Raw genomic sequence first — 5,960 nt, 5'->3', positions numbered from 1 at the left:
CAACAAGAAATCACAGTTATTTGGTCTCAAAGCATGGAAATACATAGTTTGCTTTTAAAAGGTGACTAATTCATTAACTATTAATCTATTTTTCATGTTGAATAATGGTCTTTTACAGTTTTATTGCTATAACTTATATCATAAGCACCTTGTGAAACTTGTGAAGAGTAAATCTACAGTAAATTATCAAGTACTCTCTACAGTTCTTTTTTAGTTATTAGAACTCTAGTGTAAGTGAACTATACTAATTAAGCATTAATTGCATGCCTTTTTAAGTAAGTCTAATTAATTAGATTTTACAGTGTGTGTATGTGTTCTAGTACGTAAGAACGAGCCTATGATTTAATCTGGATATAAAGCAAAATAAAGTAGAAAAATGAGAATTAGTCCTCAGATGCCATGTCCGTATTTATAGCAAAAATATCTAGCATTAATCCGATCTCAAACTGATTCAGTAAAAGAAGTTATTACTCCACCACCTGCATGACATTATTCACCAATGTGATTGAACAACAAATTTGCGACAATATGATTTCAGGAAACAGTCGTGACTAGCTAGTTGATTCTTCAACGATGTATCGTACTATGGTAGTTAAGCACTGAATTACGCCGTTGTATGGGAAACGAACCCCCGGTCAGATTTGGGTGGGAGATTCAGTGACTCTGAGCTGCAGCAGTGATTCCACCTGCAGAAATTAGTTGGTTTAAAGAGGATGAAACCTTCAAGCACTGACCCCAGTTGGATTTGGGGATTCAGTGCACTACAGAGTGGACGCTTCTACTGTCAGGTTCACAATAAATATGGATCTCAGAGATCAGATGGTGTAATTGTGACTGTTAATGTTAGCACAGCTCATATCCTTAAAAAAAGGAATAGTTCACTCATGAATGAAAATTCGGTCATCATTTACTTGCGTATGATTTTTTTTTCTTTTCTTTTTTTTCTGCTGAACACAGAAGAAGATATTTTAAAAGAAGGTGGGTAACCAAACATTACCTTTTTTTTTTTTTTCTTCTCTGGATGTCAGTGGCTATCATCAACTTGTTATTACCCTCCTTCTTCCAAATATCTTCTTTTGTGTTCAGCATAACAAAAACATTCTTAGGGGTTCGGCACAACTTAAAGGTGCTCTAAGTGATCCTGGGTGGAGTAACTTCCTGTTGACGTTCGAAGTGTTGTCAAACAAAACAGAATCTAGCTAGACCCTCCCTCCTCCTCCCCCTCCCCTCCGTGCTTCCTGAAACAGTCATGAACGTGCATTTAAAATCATTTTTTTCGGTTATTGGCTGGAGCATGTTTATTATGTTTCTGGTCCAGGCTGCACCAGTTTGTTTTTGTTGCCGTTTCGGAGCTTGTGGCGACTACAGAGACCGTGTTTTTTTACAGTGTGTTCAGGGGACAGGCAGCTAGCGCATAATGAGATGTTTGCTGTATGTGACAAAAAGTGTTTTGGCCTAAAAACGCGTGACTTCGCTTAGAGCACCTTTAAGGGTGAGTAAATGATGACAGGATTTTGGGTGAATAATCCCTTTAAATTACTCATTCTAGAGTGAAGTAAATTAATCTTTTCTGACGTTACACTTTTTGTCTCAGCTGTAGGATGTTTGGTGATATTATACATATCCATTGGAGTGGTTTGTGGTGCTGTCGTTATCACCACGATGGTGCTGATTTGGTAAGATGTTTGCAATATTCATCTGTACTGTCTTAACCTCTTTTTCACAAACAACCAGTATTAAGTAAAGATTCAGTTTTCATGCTAAATTGGGTGATATTGATTTCATTTGAAGTTGGGTTAATTGGATTTTTTGGGGGTCAGCTTAGAAAAAAAAATGTGATGCTAATATATTTTGATTAAATATACACTAAATATTATCCCATACTTTAGACAAACTAAACAGGTTTTTGAATATAAATCTGATAACATCACATTAATTGTTTTTAAGGGGAAGCAGGATGAAAAAGAGAAATGACACACTTAAATCTCAGGTAAGAAAAATGTATAATGTATAATGTATAATGTATGTAATATATAATGTATAATATAATGTATAATGTATGCAATATATATATATATATAGTTTACTAATCAGGTAAATTAATTGGTCATTCACAGACTGAAATCCTTAATGTAGTCATGACTTTTATCTAGTGGGAATTGAAATACATAATTTATGCAGTTTTTCCTCTAATCTTTTTTTAAAAGGTAAAGATGAATCAGTCCAAACATAATGAAAACAGACGCAAAGCTTGTGATGATGAGTTGAGTCAACATGAGTATGAGATGGTAAGTGTTTTAACTGAACTTTTCACACTGGTTATCAAATGTTTATAGATCAAGCGTATGATACAAAGAATAAAATTTACTGTTTAAGATGAAAAAAAGAAAGATGAAAAAAAGAAGCGTATTACTTATATATTCATTCACTTACTCTCATTATTTATTTGTTCTTTGTTTCTTTGTTTCAGATTACCTTGAATCTGTCATAATGTTTGGGACACAGAGCAAAACATTTTGCAGTGGAAAAGAAAGTCTTCACATCCCTGTTAAAACAGCTGTTTTTTTTGATGTAAAAATTTAAACAAAAGAGAAATCATATCAGAAATGTTGCATGTTCAGTGTCAAAATTACAAGCAATTCCACTAAAAACCAGTGACATTTCAGAGGAAAAAATAAAGCTAAAAGAAACTTGGAATAAATATCTGCATAAGTGTTCACCCCCCTAAACTTTTGTAAAGTTGAAGCACCCTTTGATGTTCTTACAGCATTTAATTTGGATGGGAGTCTCAAGCCATTCTTCTGTTGATTTAGATGTATGATTTGAAACATCGTCTTGCTGAAAGGTAAAAGTCTTTTTTTTTTTAAATCTGCAAAAGCTCTGATATGATTTGTCTGTTTCATGTTTTACACCGCCTTTAAACCAGCTGTTTTAACAGGAGTGTGGAGACTTTTTATATCCACTGTATTTCTTGTGTGTGCAGCCCTGAAAAGCAACGCAAATTGATAAAAGTGTGTGTGTTTTTCCTTTAGAAATTGTTACATATAGTTTGTTTACTTAGCTTAGATGTTTTAAGAAGTATTGTTGGAAATAAAGGAAATAAAGATCTGATATTGCAAGTTTACAGTTTTCTGTCATACTACATACTCTCAGAAATAAAGATACACGATGGTACAAATAATGTTCTTTGAAGAATAGTTTTGTAATAACTGTACTTTTCAATAACTGTACCTTTAATGGTACTGGAAAGCTCGCGCTTGCCTTAAACAGTGCCTAAACAAAGTTTACACAGCTAATATAACCCTCAAATGGATCTTTACAAAGTGTTCGTCATGCATGCGGCATGCATGCGTCGGATTATGTGAGTATTGTATACTGTTATATTGTTATATATATCTGATTCAAAATGAGTTTGATGGTGCTCCGTGGCTAAAGCTAACATTACACACTGTTGGAGAGATTTGTAAAGAATGAAGTTGTGTTTATGAATTATACAGACTGCAAGTGTTTAAAAATGAAAATAGCGACGGCTCTCTTGTCTCTGTGAATACAGTAAGAAACGATGGTAACTTTAACCACATTTAACAGTACATTAGCAACATGCTAACGAAACATTTAGAAAGACAATTTACAAATATCACTAAAAATATCATGATATCATGGATCATGTCAGTTATTATTGCTCCATCTGCCATTTTTCGCTATTGTTCTTGCTTGCTTACCTAGTCTGATGATTCAGCTGTGCACAGATCCAGACCTTTATACTGGCTGCCCTTGTCTAATGCCTTTCATAATATTGGGAACATGGGCTGGCATATGCAAATATTGGGGTCGTACACCCCGACTGTTACGTTGGTGTTATGTTGAGATTCGCCTGTTCTTCTGAGCTCTTTTAAACAAATGAGATTTATATAAGAAGGAGGAAACAATGGTGTTTGAGACTCACTGTATGTCTTTTCCATGTACTGAACTCTTGTTATTCAACTATGCCGAGATAAATTCAATTTTTCATTCGAGGGCACCTTTAAATTATCGCAAAGTCATATACAATATGACGTTTGATCAACACTGCCCACTGTAACTATTAATAATTAATGGTTAACTATTACGCATAGCAACACAAGACTTGACTGGCCAAAGTCGGAGCAGCCGTTAGGAAATTTTCAAACAACGGAGAGCAGGAAGCAGAGCATCCAGCTGCAGTGCCACCACAACCAAGACTTCAGCTTCTTTATTGTCAGAAGAACAGACGCCCTGGAGACCTAACCTTGAGTGAGGGGAATGCAGGCAGATGCAAAGGTCTCCAGGGCGGATCCGGAGCCTTGGGTGGCCATGGTGGGTCAGAGGCTCTGGCGACCCTGAAAGCCCGCCCAGGAGTTCCCCACCCACGGGTACTTCAATCTCAAATTCGGAACCATTGAGGAACAGAACCAGATTAATAGATTCGACAAGGGAATAGAGGCATTCAGGTTCACAGAAGCGGATTGTATCCTCATCCAGACCCCTCAGAAAACAGGAATTTAAAATTGCATCTGGCCAGCTTACCTTAAAAGACAGCTCAGCAAATTCCTCCACGTATGTCGTCCTGCCGAATAGTTCAGAGACAATCCTCCGTGGAAAGCTTGGGCTGGTGTTTCTTCGAGGGCACCGGTACTAGGGAGATACCCATCTTCTCTTCAGTTGAAGTCCTCACATGTTTTGGTCGGTTATTCAATTTAATTCAATTCAAATTTATTTGTATAGCGCTTTTCACGATACATATAATTTCAAAGCAGCTTTACAGAGAATGGATGTCAACATTACAATTTAAAGAATGCAGTTAGCAAATAATATAATTTAGGTAATTAATTTACAATCAGAGTTAGCAGTTTAACTGAAAATAAAAGCAAAGATCTTCTGTAAAAATGAATTACATATTGTCAATAATTAGGATATATAGGCAATGTGCATGTTGATCCAGATGATTGCGTCTTCTGAAGTCCTCGCAGGAGTTGGCGCCGTCTCTTCATAGGTGTTGGTCATCTGAGGTCTTCTTAAGAGTCTGGATCCAAACTGAAGCTGATGTACTCTCTAGTCACCTCAGGTTATTCTGTTACAGTTGTGTGGTATAGAGAGGCACAGGCATGTATTTCAACATACTAAGGAGTTTAATCACCAAAGGAACATCACAACACAACACATAGCAAACAATATAACCGAGAAGGGAGTGCAGAGTGAGAGTCCATTATAAGGGTGAGATAACGAGGTGCTCCAGCTTAGGGGAATCCGTGCTGATGGTGAGTTAATAGGGAAGTACGTGCAGGTGTGAGACAGGGAGGATGATGGGAATTGTAGTCCAGGACAGGGAGGATCTGTGACAAGTGGTCCCTAGTACTGTATCTGAATTCTCTTTCCCAAAATTCAGCCTTGGTGCAGAATTCCAAATTAAATCCTGCGGCTTGTGACGACACATTGATGTCCTAAGACATGAAACAATTGGTTTGTGCGAGAAACCGAACAGTATTTATATAATTTTTTACCTCTAATACACCACTATGTCCAACTGCGTTCAGCATCCGGTTAGTGAGGTCAAAAAACGCGTTCTGATGATGGAAGTGATGTCTCACGCTTTGCTTCAATGAGAGCAAGAGATCACTTTTGTTGTCAGAGCGTGATCAGACCTCACTAATCGGATGTGGAGGGCATAGTGGACATGGTGGTGTTTTAGAGGTAAAAAATGATATAAATACTGTTTGGATTCTCGCACAAACTGATCGTGTCTTAGGACATCAATGTGTCGTCACGAGCCGCAGGGTTTAATTTGGATTTGTCTATGCAAGTTTTGTTTACTCTTATAGTAGAAATTCCCATTGACATGCATTATTTGACTGACAGACGGCAATGGTTGGAATTAAAAATCATAATTTTTGTTTCGAAGAAACAAAGTCACCTACATGTTGGATGCGCTGGGGGCAGATAAA

General features: G+C 36.9%; 1 long non-coding RNA gene across 1 annotated transcript; it reads left to right on the top strand.

Annotated features, from left to right (window-relative positions):
- The first annotated feature begins 1,629 nt into the window (after positions 1–1,629).
- Positions 1,630–2,518, top strand: LOC125271193. Its single transcript, XR_007185534.1, has 4 exons — positions 1,630–1,676; positions 1,948–1,990; positions 2,208–2,288; positions 2,471–2,518. It is a non-coding gene; the product is annotated as an uncharacterized LOC125271193 (long non-coding RNA).
- Positions 2,519–5,960: the final 3,442 nt, after the last annotated feature.

Source organism: Megalobrama amblycephala, linkage group LG7, assembly GCF_018812025.1.
Source record: "Megalobrama amblycephala isolate DHTTF-2021 linkage group LG7, ASM1881202v1, whole genome shotgun sequence".
In the NCBI taxonomy this organism is placed as follows: Eukaryota; Metazoa; Chordata; class Actinopteri; order Cypriniformes; family Xenocyprididae; genus Megalobrama; species Megalobrama amblycephala.
The sequence above is the reverse complement of the archived record's forward strand: the minus strand, read 5'-3'. Positions and strand labels throughout refer to the sequence as shown.